General features: G+C 40.5%; 1 pseudogene; it reads right to left on the bottom strand.

The window, feature by feature from the left end:
• Nucleotides 1-13,153, bottom strand: part of LOC145352873 (nucleolar and spindle-associated protein 1-like) — a 131,226-nt pseudogene that overhangs the window by 88,372 nt on the left and 29,701 nt on the right.

The following is a 13,153-nucleotide window of genomic DNA, read 5'->3' as shown; positions in this document are numbered from 1 at the left end:
GATGTCTGATTATCTGTGAACTGCCATTGCGTTGCCCACTCAGAAAGTGCCTTTAGAAGTCAGCCTATACTAGTGATGGTGTTGGTGACAAGACAAGTTGTGTGAGGATGACCAAGGAAGGAAGTCAGTCAGGCAGGCTTGGTGTAGAATGGTGGAGCAATGGCCAGGTGAAGGTATGGCAATAATCATGGGTGATTTTAATATGCATATATACAGGATTAATCAAATTAGCAAGGGTAGCCTTGAGGGAGAGTTCATTGAATGCAATAGAGATTGTTTTGTGGAGCAATATGCTGTGGAACCAACCAAGATCAGGATATTCTTGATTTGGTATTGTCCAATGAGCAGGGATTAATTAATGATCTCGTAATTAAAGATTCTCTAGGGAAGAGTGATCATAGTATGATAGAATTCAAAATTCAGTTTGAGGGCAAGAAACTGGAGCTAAATAAAGGTGCATTCTGGAGCTAAATAAAAGTGATTATGTAGGTATGAGGACAGACTTAGACTGAGGGAACTGGGCAGGAAGGCGAAAAGGTAGGACAGATGATGAACAGTCGCAGTTGTTCAAGAAGATATTCAATTCCTCCCAACTAAAATAAATTTTAGAGAGAAAGAAAGATTGTAAAAGGGGAACAAAACATCGATGGCTAAGCAAAGATTAAGGACATTGTAAAGACAAAAACTAAGGCCACATTGCAAAGGCCAGTGCCAAGCTAAAGGATTAGGAAAATTTTAGAGACCAACAAAGGGTTAATAAAAATGTAACAAAAGGAGCAAAGGCAAATTATGAAAGAAAACTAGCACAAAATATGTAAAAGGATAGCAAACATTTCTATAAATACATAATTGGGAAGAAAGTAGCTAAACTGAATGTTGATCCCTTGGTGGATGAGACTGCAAACTTAATAGTGCGGAAACTCAGAAATGGCGGTGATGCTAAACTAATAATCTGTTTCAGTTTTCAAGGTGAGGATACCGCCAGTAGCATACTAATCGTAACAAGTAATACAGAGGTAATGGAAAGCGAGGGACTTAGAACAATCATTATCAATAAGGAAATAGTACTCAACAAACTATAGGAATTGATGGCAAACAAGTCCCCAGGGTTTGATGGCCTACATCCTAGGATATTAAAGGAAGTGACATTGGAGACAATGGATCGATTGGTTATACTTATAGCCAAATGAATAGAATATAAAAGTAAGACCTTCAACTATACAAGGCATTGGTGAGGCCACACCTGGAGTACTGTGCACTGTTTTGGGTCCCCTTATTTGAGACAGGATGCAATGGCATTTGAGTCAATTCAGAGGAGGCTCACTAGATTGATTCCAGAGATGAGGGGTTTGTCTTATAACGAGAGATTGAGTAGTTTAGGCCTAAACTCTCTAGGTATTAGAAGAACGAGAGGACATCTAATTGAGGTACAGAAGATGGTACAAGCTATTGACAAAGTAGACGTAGGACAAATGCCTCCTCTTGCAGGACAACCTAGAACAAAAGGATATAGTTATAGGGTAAGGGGTAGCAACTTTAAAACAGAGATGAGGAGAAGCTGCTTCTCTCAAAAGGCTGGTGAATCTGTGGAATTCATTATCCCAAAGTGTGATGAATGTTGGGACAATGGATATGTTTTTTATATCAGGAGCATATAAAGTCAATGGCTGGGGTTTTGTGACCCCATTGTGGTGGAAACAGCATGGGGGTGTGCAGTGGGCCAGCTATAAGTCCATTGACTTTAGCAGGAGTGGATGATTCCCATGGCAGGTGGGGCAAGAAAATCCTGCCCTATGGTGGGCTACTTGACAGATGCAGACAGACAACCAAAAGTCCATTGACTTTGGCAGGACAGAAAACCTTGCCAGGGAGCGGGACCTGAAAATCCCACCCTACGCTTTTTAACATTCCTGGGTCTCCAGAAAGCTCTTACAAACATAATTCCTGCCAGCTGTACGTAGTTTTGAACTAGCTAAAACATTTTTGATACTCTGACCTTCATTGTTAGTCTGAGTCAAACCAATTTGGTTGTTTTAATGCTGCTGACTGATGATCTAGTACTGACATTCAGACCACAACAGAGCATGTGCAGGAAGTGCTTCCCCTCATGTTGTGACACAAATAAACACAACCATTTATAAGAACATCATCTTATTTCCTGTTTTCAGGGCCTTCCTATGTACAAAATAATCATTGCATTTGCCTACATGACAACTGCATTTCAAAAATTATTCATTGGCTCTGAAGTGCTTTTGGAAATATGGAGGTCATGACAAATGCAAAATCTTCCCATTCACTGGCTTGATTTGCATTATTTTTGACCTGATAGACAATTTACCAAATCCACCCTACGACATGATGTAACCGCATGTTTTCATCAGAATTGATATCATTCTATTATATATTCATAGATAAACAAACAAGTCTGTCAAATAACCTGAGATCATTTTTTTCCTGGATGGTAGCACAAATTTGTAGAGTGCCTCTTTGATGTAAAATATTAACTTTTCAATGAGCCTCCAATGGCGCATAATTTTGAATGAATTCTGCTTGACTAATCTCTAACAAGTTCTTAAGAAGCATAAGGCAGCTCTTCTGTCTATTTATTAAGGTTCACCTATTACTTTGAAGAGCATGAATTGTTGGAAGCATTAATCAAGTGGATCAATGCTTTTTCTATGAATTCCAACACTTTTACCGCTTTTCTAATTTTCAATAAATTTAGAAATGGAGGAATGTTTGAGCCCGTTGTTTCTTAACGAAACACCCCCAAAGCCACAGCCCTCCACATCCCACAATGTTAACCTGCTAATATCCTGATCAAATTCTAAAGCTCTAAATTAAGAAGAGTACATGGAGGTTTGATTTTGTTTTGATTTTGACTTGATTTAGTATTGCCTTATTTATTAGCATACGGTGAAAAGTATTGTTTCTTGCGCTGTACATATAAAGCATATCGTTCATAGGAAAGGAGCGAATGCAAGATATAGTGCTTCAGTCATAGCTAGGGTGTTGAGAAAGATCAACTTCATATAAAATAGGTGCATTCAAAAGTCTGATGGCAGCAAGGCAGAAGATGTTCTTGATACATGGCCTTAGACTTTTATATCCTTTTCCTGATGGATGCGTTAGCAGCTTTCTTCACTGCATAGTTCCTACTAGATTTCAGAAATGCGGAGATTGTAACCTCATCTAAATTGTTAAGCATCTTCTCTTTGAGTGAAATCTCTGAGTGAGCATCCATGAAGAAATAAGCACCTTTTTAAGAAACAGTGGAATTCTGTGGGATTCTGGAGCTGAGATGCTCATGGTTCCTCTGCTTTCTTGATTTTGATTTAAAATAGAAAAGATTCTGCTTACTTCAAATAAATTATTTCAATACATATTTCAAGAAGTAATCAAATATATCTGTCTTTGCAATGTTTTTCTGAGGATCAGTGCACTCTGTTTCACTGCACACTGTGAGATGAATTCACTAATAGATCTTTGTAATGTTATTTTTTTTATTATCCCCATTTGTGTATTGTGTAATAAATAACATGTCCTTTACAACATGCTGATAAGTTTCCCACAGGAATCTTGCTGATATTATTGATTATTTCATTATCACTGAAGTAATGATTCATTTAATGTTTTAAGAACTCTGAGGATCTTTTCTTGCTTAGAAACCCAGGGGAAGGGTCGTGGTCCATTAAAAGTTCTAACAGTGGGAAAGAAGAATAAATAAAGCTAGAACAAATGGTTAGGCAACATCAAGCTTAGAACTAAAAAAAAATATATGATGAGGTAGGAAAGACTGGAAGAGATAAGGACCTCCAAACTATTGACACGCTGGAAGAAGGTGATTTTGCATAGGAGGGTCTTCTCACTTTGACAAAGAGTCATCTGGACTGGAAACGTTAGCTCTTTTCTCTCCTTACAGATCCTGCAAGACCTGCTGAGATTTTCCAGCATTTTCTCTTTTGGTTGCAGATTCCAACATCCGCAGTAATTTGTTTTTATTTTGCATCTGAGGTGTTGCAGTAAGACTTGTATTATTATTTGGATCCAGTGGATAACAAATGTTTATTTGCTAGCAATGAAAGAAATTAATGGCTTCACATACCCGAATCACAAATCATACAAGGGTAAATTTTCAGCCCTGGGAGGAGGTGTTGGATTATCTGCCTGCATGACATTGTAATGTGAAGGTGCTCGGCAGAACAAGCATTAACGTGGGACTGCAGAATAGCAGCATCCATGGTATGGTATGTAGAGTCACATGGTATTAGATTCAGAGTATACTCTGAAAGCATACCTGGCAAACAACACCACACAAGACAATATCTGGGATCTGTAAATAACTAAAGGCTAACAATAAATAGTTCATATTGAAATATACTCAAGCTCCTCATTGTTGCGTCACCATAGCCAATACTTTATTATGGCATGTTTGACAGCAGTTGCAGCTTCCAAAAGATATCGCATCAGTGGTGTATGAAAGGTGGCATTTTAAATGGTGGACCCACAACAATATCCCACAACATGAAACACTGAAAGCAGCTGAAGCCTAACTAGAGAAATGTGCGCTGAAGGAAAAACATTAAAGGAGTTTCACTATAAACTTAGATATGGAGGATCCATCAGTGCGAGTGGAAGCCCACTGTGAGACCCCCAAGTGACACAGTGAAGAAACCTGCTCACATCACAGATGGGTGAGCACAACTACAAAATTGTAAGACCCCTATGAGATGTAGAGCAAAAAGCTGCTCAGATTACAGGTAAGGTGAGCAACACTATAGAAAATAGTAAGGCTCACTTACGCAAAGTAAGTGGACAGTTCACGAGACACAGAGCAAAGATACAAAAAGGACGCTGTGCTTACATTATGGAATGGGTGGCAGGCACATAGTCTGAGTAGTTTGCAGAAGCTGGAAGACAGCTATAGTAAAAAAGCAAAAAGATAGACAAAACAAAGGAAAAAATGCAGAGCATGGTGAAAAAAGAGAAAAGTCTCTGCAGATTCTTTAAAAAAGATTTGCTGCTGGTCTGAAGATTTATTTTTAAAAAAAGGCAAGCAGTGCAATGGAAAGAAATACTGTAGCTTTAAATTGCAGACTTGATGGACTGAATGGCTTTCTGCTGCACTGTAGGAATTCTATGGTTCTATGATTTGCATAAGAATATGGTATAACTTGAATAAGCGACTAATGTATGCCTATCGACTGGTTTAAGTTAACAGGCAAATTGCCCAAATACATGCCACAAAATTATGCCAGGCAACATGTCACACTTTACTACTTGTCCATGTCAAATCTTCAGGCAACCTTATAGCTCATTCAGTGTTCAATATGCACATTCATTAAAACCTTAAATTACAATTGTAAATCTTAAAACATTCACATTTTCAAAGGGTTTCCCAATATAAAAGCAATGTATCACAACTCTACGCGCTGCATTGCTACCTCATTACACTAATAGTGGTTTGTAGCTTATCTCTGGTTTGCACATTTCTGCTTTTGTGCATCTGTTCCTTCAACTTACTAAATGTCAGGAGAACTTGAGGTTAATTTTGACTGTGTGTAATAGTGTGAAATGGGCAATATGGAATTAAAAATTGGGAGAGATGTAAAATGAGTAGCTCATTAGCTATAACCTATCTTATTGCAAAGTCTTAAAGAACACGTAGACAGCACAGTGGCACAGTGGTTAGCACTGCTGCTTCGTAGCTCAGGGACCTGGTTCAATTCCCGGCTTGGGTCATTGTCTATGTGGAGTTTGCACATTCTCCTCATGTCTGTGTGGCTTTCCCCCAGGTGCTCTGGTTTTCTCCCACAGTCCAAAGATGTGCAGGTTGGGTTGATTAGCCATACTAAAATTGCCCCTTTGTGTCCTAAAATGCGTAGGTTAGATGGATTGGTGGGTAAATGTTTGGGGATATGGGGGTAGGACGTGGGTGGGATTGTGGTCAGTGCAGAGTCGATGGGCCGGATGGCTTCTTTCTTCACTGTGGTGATCCTCCTTTTCTGATTGTACGATGTGATGGCACCGAATACAGGTGAATTGTACAAAACAGAAACATTCAGGAATTACAAGTTATTGGTTCTCTCGGAGGATCCTCGTCTTTCAGACTTTCGGGGTTAAGAGAACTAGAGTAGGTAAAGTTCCGAGCCTCTTTTGCTAAAATTAGTCTAAGCTAGATCTTAAAACCTGCCCCCCTTCCCCACTTCTAACTCAGTCACACACAGACATGTACACATCCAAAAAAACACAAAAAATTGGCATCTTGCAAAGTGGGTGGTGTTATATGGTGTCTCATGGAGCCAACATGATCATATTAGTCATTTTTTCTGTCATGTTGACCGAAAATGGCAGACTGCCAGCACAACCAGTATGCTGGGACAAGACAGAAAGTTCCCTTTCACTAACCTTTGCAAGAGTTGGCACATATTGAATCACGGGGCCCAGGTGAGAACAGATCTGCTTCTGTGGAGAATTTGTTTCACACATTCCTCTTTCTGTGGAGGTAATATTAACTTTGGATAAGTGTGTAAAACCCATAATATTGGTTCTGTTACCCTGTTTCTTGTTGCCATTCATTTAAAACAGGGGTGTGGTGGGGGGGACAGGTTTTAAGATCTAGCTTAGACTAGTTTTAGCATGAGAGGCTTGGAACTTTACCTACTCTAGTTCTCTTACTCCGGAAAGTCTGAAAGATAAGGATCCTCCAAGAGAACCAATGACTAGTAATTCCTGAGTGTTTCTGTTTTGTACAATTCACCTGTATTCGGTGCCATCACATTGTACAATCAGAAAAGGAGGCTCATAGAATCATAGAAACCCCACAGTGAAGAAAGAAGCCATCCAACCCATCAAGTCTGCACCAACCACAATCCCACTCAGGCCCTATCCCCACACATTTACCTGCCAATCCCTCTAACCTACGCATTTTAGGACACTAAGGGGCAATTTTAGCATGGCTAATCAACCGAACCCACACATCTTTGGACCGTGGGAGGAACCACCTTCTATCTGGTGATTAAGGTTACAGTTGACCTCCTTGTTCACCTTGGCCATTGCTGATAATTTTGTTGAATTGCCTGTCTGTATCCCAAGATCCTCTTTTGTATGATCTTGAGGAACTTCTGATTACGCTAATTGACTTGTCCGAATGAAGCAGCTAAACCAACAAAATCGACTTTCCTGAAGTCCTTCAACCAAAAGTTAGCCCTCCCTCAAGAGTTAGCCCCCCTCAAGGGTTGGCCCTGAGGACTGTTAACAAATTTAAGGATTTGACTTGGCTGTTTACAATGGGGCTAAATATTCACAAACATATAGAGAAAGGGAGAGTACTGGGAGGTGCTATGGAACCCCATTGAAACTCCCTGATGCTGTCCCAGTTCTGAGAAACTTGCCCATGATGGGTTGCCATGGTTATCAGCTGCCCTATCTATAGATAATTAAACCAATTAAGTTCACAATCAAGCATCATTTTCTCCAAGACTTGCAACTTTCCCAGCATTGCATAGGCTCTACGTTCTGTCAGGTGCCATTCTCCAAATTACTGCCCAAATTCACTACATATAGTGAACCAGATGAGTTTTTCTGACATTGGTTTCATGGTCACCAGTAGATTCTTAATTCCAGATAATTTTATTGAGTTCCAATTCCATCATCTGCCATGGCGGGATTTGAAACTGGGTCATCAGAATATTAGCTTGCACGTTCTGATTAATTAATTTTCTAGTGATAATTCCACTAGGCCTTCGCCTCCACTCTGTGGAACTTTCTCCAAAAAATAGAATAAGCAATAAATAATAAGTGATAAATAACAAAAATTAATTCAAAAGCACAGATATAGAAAAACAGGTCTTTTGCCTGCCATACATTTTGTATTTGCACACAATATTTTAAACAAACCTTTCCTGCTTCAATTCTTGTACTTAAAAATTCAATTATACATAAATTGAAGGAAAGAAACAGATCAGGTGCTGCAACCAGTGAAATGCTTCCTGTCAGTATAATCTGTGAACCAAAATATTATGTAGGGAGCCATCTTGTCTAGTCCCAAATCAAATAGCGCTGTCTGGGAGTCTCCAGTCAGTCTTTGAGACCAGCTTGAGTATGTGAACTTCATTTACATTACAGTTTAAAGTAAATGACATAGAAATAAGAGCTCATGGGATTTTTTTGGATCTCACTAAGAATGTTCTGTACACTCAGTTTACTATGCAAAATGGGCAATGAAGCTGGTGTTAATCTGGTTCTGAGAATGTTAAACTGTATTACTGGTTGCTACATTCTAAATGCTGAATATTGAATTTGCTGTGAATGTTTCTCAGGAGTAAAGGTTTGGCTGTAGATTCCTGCACCTCAGCTGCTGCCAGGACAGCCTTATCCAGCTGACTTGCAAATAATGGTTCCCTAATGCAGTGATGGTGCAGATGTGCATCACCCTCAGAACACTCCTTTGGGCTGGGTTTGGATGTGTGGGAGAGCAACTCCAGAAGTTGAGTGATTCCGTGCAAACTACTATGCACTGATATGTCCAAGATAGACATCTGTCCCTTCATTCTAGAGCCCAGAGTTTGCATAACAGTCTATCAATGTTGTAAGGAGGGCCCATTCGCAGAATCTTTGAGATAGACTGTAAAGTGTGGGAGTTTTCCACATAAGTTAGAGAAGGTCTCCTGCAGACTCTCAACCATAGTATTTAAACTTCAGGGTTTGCCTTTCAATACATACCACAATTATTTGTGTGAGGCCACAACTTTTCTTCATGTCAGTGGCTCATGGATTTCACTTTGCTATCTTAGAGGTCTGGGAGAGGACCTCACTCCCTGGCAAGTTCTCTCCTAGACTGCTGGGAGAGGCAGGAGTGAGAGATGGTGTAATTCGAGTATTGGCAGGTCACCCAGAGAGAGATGGATGGATGGAACTGCGACTACATTTGCCACACTTGGAAGGCTTCTAAAGTTTTACCTATATTGAACACAGGTCCCAGAATTGGTGTTAATGACACTGGCTCTTTTACCCATCTCTGTCCTGGTCTGTTTTATTGATACTCTGGACACATTCTTGCAGATTTTTTGGAACATTTCCTTGCTTGCTCTGATTTCATCCATCAAAGCCTCTTCTGAAAAACAAGGCACAATGCATCCCTCTTCTCACAAGGCTTTCCAGACTCGTACAATCACAATTTCAGGGCAAGGAATGCAATCTTGCTTTAAGTTGTGTCACTGCTTTAAACTGACTTCTAAAGTTACCCTGCAAGCCCCTCCCCCTCCGCCCACCCCCCCCACCCCCCTCCCCCCAGATCACGTAGGTAGATTGCCCCATTTGACACAATCTGATGAGCTGCCATCCATTATATTCAGATTAGGCCTAAGTGATAAATTGTTCAGCCTCACATGTTGTCAGGTGTAGGTTACAGTTCAGTAGGTCTGAAGAAGTCTTTGTAGTCATAAGTAGGCTAACTGTAAATCTTTATTAACTTTTTTAACTATTTACAATACAGGTAAAGACTTCAAGCCAGGAACAGTCTCCATGCTGCCTGGTACACACGGCTCTGTCCAACACGAGGCTGAGCCTGGGTGTGGGTCATGTGCTCTGTCACATCACTGGGTGGGTGGTACAATCCCATATTGCCCTGAAATGTGCCAGGCTCTTATTCTTCATCACACGGCTGAAGTCACGGGAGCTTGTCACCCAATCTTTGCACTCCCGCTACAGATTTTTCACCTTGAAGTAAAATTGAGGTGAGAGTATTTACTATTCAACAGTGTCCTAGAACTTTGACTAATGCCGGAGAATAACATTTCCTATTCCAGGTGTCAGATCACCTTGTCCATGATCTCATCCGATAGCTGGTTTTGGGTATACATCATTAATGTGATGCATGACTGTTGGACATCTGTGACTGCAGACTTCTCATATTTTTCACCGAGATTATACGGGACCAGAAAACTGGCAATAATATGATGGACAAATAAATGCCACAGTTCAACGCACTTTAGCAATATTTTCCAGCAGACCCTGAGGCATCCAAAACAGATTTCCAATACAACATTAAGCTCTGTGGACTAAAATGATAAAAGAAAAAATCTCATGAACTGGAGGTATTTGATCAAGGCTGTATGGCTTAGTCGTCATGTCAGATGAGGACATCCTATTTCACCCAGGAATTAGAAGTTGACAAGACATTTTGTATGCCTGTAAGCGTGCAAAGCAGAATGTGATGAGCAATGAGTAATGTTTAGTGTTCATGTACAGGAAGGAAACAGAGATAATAGATACAAGGGAAGTAATGCAAGCCTAGAGCGAGGCATCAGCTCTGCAGTAAAAGGTTCAGACCTGTAATACTCCAGTGACATGAATGGACAAAAGGGACTCAACACCATCACCATCACGTTAACACAGTAAACTGCCCTAAGGTCACAAGTCTGTTATGAAGAAAAGACTGACACTGAGCCATTTAAGGAGATTTCAGAGCAGATGGCCAAATGTCTGGTTGAGGTAGTTTTTAAAAAGCATCTTAAAGGCAGAAAGAGAGGCAATAAGACAGAGAGATTTAGAGAGGGAATTGCAGACCTTAGGTCCTGGTCAACTGAATGCAAACACCAATGCTGGATTGATTAAATTCAGGGATGCTTAAGAGGCCAAAATTGGAGGACAGCAGATTCTCAGAGGGTTTGTGACTGGAGGAGATTACAGATACAGGGAGGACAAGGCATAAAGGGTTTTATAGAGTCATAGAGGCTTACAGCACAGAAACATGCTCTTCGCCCCAACTTGGTCATTCTGCCCCTTTTGTTTAACCACTAAACTAGTCCTAATTGCCCACATTTGGCCAATATCCCTCTATACCCATCTTACCCATGTAACTGTTTGAATGCTTTTTAAAAGGCAAAATTGTACCTGCCTCTACTACTACCTCTGGCAGCTTGTCCCAGACACTCACCACCCTCTGCATGAAATAATTTCCCCTCTGTACCCTTTTGTATCTCTCCCCTCTCACCTTAAACCTATGCCCTCTTGTTTTAGATTCCCGTACCTTTGGGAAAAGATGTTGACTATCTAGCTGATCTATGTCCCTCATTATTTTATAGATCTCTATAAAATCACACCTAAGTCTCCTTCACTCCAGGGAAAAAAGTCCCAGTTTATCCAGCCTCTCTTTATAACTCAAGTCTTCAAGTCCCTGTAGCATCCTAGTAAATCTTGAAAAATAAGAATGCAAATTTTAATCTGCTACAGCAATACATGATAGAATGTAATGAAAGCTCTCAACATTGCAATTGTTCTTGTCATAATTGGACTGGGAGTAGGAAAGATGACCAAATTAATTAACAATCCAATGTGAGCAGGACTGAGACAGTTCAGCTAACTTAAAAACATATAAATTCTTGCCAGAGTTAGACAGTTTGGATTGTAGTTGACTAATGAAATTGGTGGGTACAACAGTGCTCTTGATAACTCTTGGTAAAGTAATCACAAACTTCAGTAATGTAGAACACAAGGGCCCAGTGATCAGCACACTGTGCTGAGTTAACTAATATGAGCATTGCTGGGCTAGGGAGAAGAAATTGTGTCAGTATTTCCATTTTGATATCTCAGATTCTGTCAATATGGGAGAACTATGTGCACTGCAAACTGGTAGGTATCCAGCTGAATGAGACCAGGAACAATCCAGTCAACAAACTAAAATAGGCTACCTATGCTGTGTAACATTATGCCACCACAAATCCACCGTGAAGCTAGAACAGCACAATTGCTGGAAAGAGTGCACAAAAATGTGGACCTGCCACTGGTAGAAGACAACATCCAGCCATCCAGCAAACATCTCATCTTAAGGTGACCAATCTGGACCAACCTGCCCGAGCTAGGCAATTCTGCTGTGGAACTGTGGAAGGATATGCAGAACAATACCTACAACACTGCTCATAATCAGTACCTGGTGATGACTGCACGTTGGAAATCCAAGGCTTTGATCTCCTGCGTGGCAAATGGGTCAAGTTGAAGAGGTTTCACACTGGAGTTGGACTCCACTGCAACAACCTCTTTCATTGAGGACACCATAGCAGCTGCGTAACTGTGGCAAAATGCAAGCTATGCTGAACATAATCAACACGTGCCCCAACTTGTGTTTCAACAGCAGCCTTACTGTCCTATACCAAGCTGATGAAGAGACTGCCAACTGGTTGAAGAATTTCAAATTTGACATCTAGCTGTTCATTGGTACATCCCAAAGTAATAGCAGTAGATGTTTGTGTAAATTGAGAGGAGAATTTGATGTGCATTCCCTTCCCTAAACAGCACATCAGAATTCCTTGTCTTTATATACAAAGAATATTCAATTGAACTGGCTGAATGCTGGGTGGCACGGTGACTCAGTGGTTAGCACTGCTTCCCCACAATGTCAGGGACCCAGGTTCAATCCCAGCCTCAGGTCACTCTCTGTGTGAAGTTTGCACATTCTCCCCATGACTACATGGGTTTACTCCAGCTGCTCCGGTTTCCTCCCACAGTTCAATGACGTGCAGGTTAGGTGGATTGACCATGCTAAATTGCCCCTTAGTGTCAGGAAGATTAGCAAGGGTAAATACACGGGGTTACAGGGATAGGGCCTGGGTGGCATTGTTGTTGGTGCAGGCTCAATGGGCTGAATGGCCTCTTTCTGCACTGTAGAGATTCAAAGATTCTATTCTATGAATTTGTTCGTGGAGGTTGAACAATGTTTTTGGGACTGCAGCTTACCAGGACTAAATGTGATCAGGAAAGAGAACATTACAAGAGAGAAACAATGTTGTAGCTACATGTGCAGAAAGATGAAAAAATCCCCTGTTATGATTTTGCATATTGTAATATTATGCCAGAAATTACTTAATTAGTGACCATCTGTGGCTGAAGATATGAGAAGGGTAAGTCGTTGTGAGCTACATACTAACATACAGAATTCAGAAAATGTTTCCAAACTGCTTCAAAACTGCCTCGGCATCAAAAGCTTTGAGACATCCTGAGTACTTGAAAGATGCTATCTAAAAGCAAGATTTTTTAAATAAGATGCTTTTCCTTTCTGCTTTCTCAGAGGCACTGGAACGATGCAGTTTATTTTCTAGCATGGAAATTCATGTGGAAATCAATTCCAAAGCTTGTGCACCTGTAAAACTGTTCT

This window comes from Carcharhinus amblyrhynchos, chromosome 15 (genome assembly GCF_965287045.1).
Source record: "Carcharhinus amblyrhynchos chromosome 15, sCarAmb.v2.hapA, whole genome shotgun sequence".
Taxonomy (NCBI): Eukaryota; Metazoa; Chordata; class Chondrichthyes; order Carcharhiniformes; family Carcharhinidae; genus Carcharhinus; species Carcharhinus amblyrhynchos.
The sequence above is the reverse complement of the archived record's forward strand: the minus strand, read 5'-3'. Positions and strand labels throughout refer to the sequence as shown.